We start from the raw sequence: 823 nt of genomic DNA on the forward strand, positions 1-823 counted from the left end.
AGATACTGAAGAAAGTCAGCTTTCTCTAGGAGACAAAATGCATCTGCATAATTGAATGGATTCATCTATTTTATTTTGAATTTTTCTTCTTATGTGCACAGAGAAAGTGATTTTCTCAACCCCCTGGGATGCCCTCAGGACACTAAACACAGTATGTGATTATATTCTACATTCAATACATTAAAGGCATTTTCCATGAAAGAGGATGAGGACAGGAGTATACGGTACAGGGAACATAAGAAAGGGAATAAAATGTATGCAAGAGAACACATATTTATTAAATTTAACAGAGTTAAGGCATTCTGCTAACTACAGAGCTAACTACAGAGCTGCATTTCTGAGCTACAGAAACTGCACACTGGATCACTGAGAATAGCCGCAATACACACAGATGATTCAGATGATGATTTTCTTTTATTACTTCTGTTACTTAACTGTCTGAGTGGGTTGGAATGTCAGTCCTAAAACAACAATTAAAACTTAGAGGCACTTTCAAAACCACTTTGCATATTTACGTGTTTCTGCTCAGTCATTTTTGTGGCAACAGGAAATTTTAACTGCATATATGCAGAAGGTTTGCAAAAGTATTTAATCTTCAGTTAGGCAGAGACTATGGAGAAAATGACATATTTGTCTACCTTAAGTTTATTTAAATTGCCAAGAAAGAATTCTTTAAAAATATGCTTTAATTTTAATAATAACTATTTTAATTTAGCCTAAAATCCCTTCTTGAGATTTTCTTTTTAGTTTTCTTCATAATATTTTTTAAAAGGTGTGTGGTCATAAAGAAACCTGATATTTCAATTAATAGCATTCCACACCA

Source organism: Bos indicus x Bos taurus, chromosome 2 (assembly GCF_003369695.1).
Source record: "Bos indicus x Bos taurus breed Angus x Brahman F1 hybrid chromosome 2, Bos_hybrid_MaternalHap_v2.0, whole genome shotgun sequence".
In the NCBI taxonomy this organism is placed as follows: Eukaryota; Metazoa; Chordata; class Mammalia; order Artiodactyla; family Bovidae; genus Bos; species Bos indicus x Bos taurus.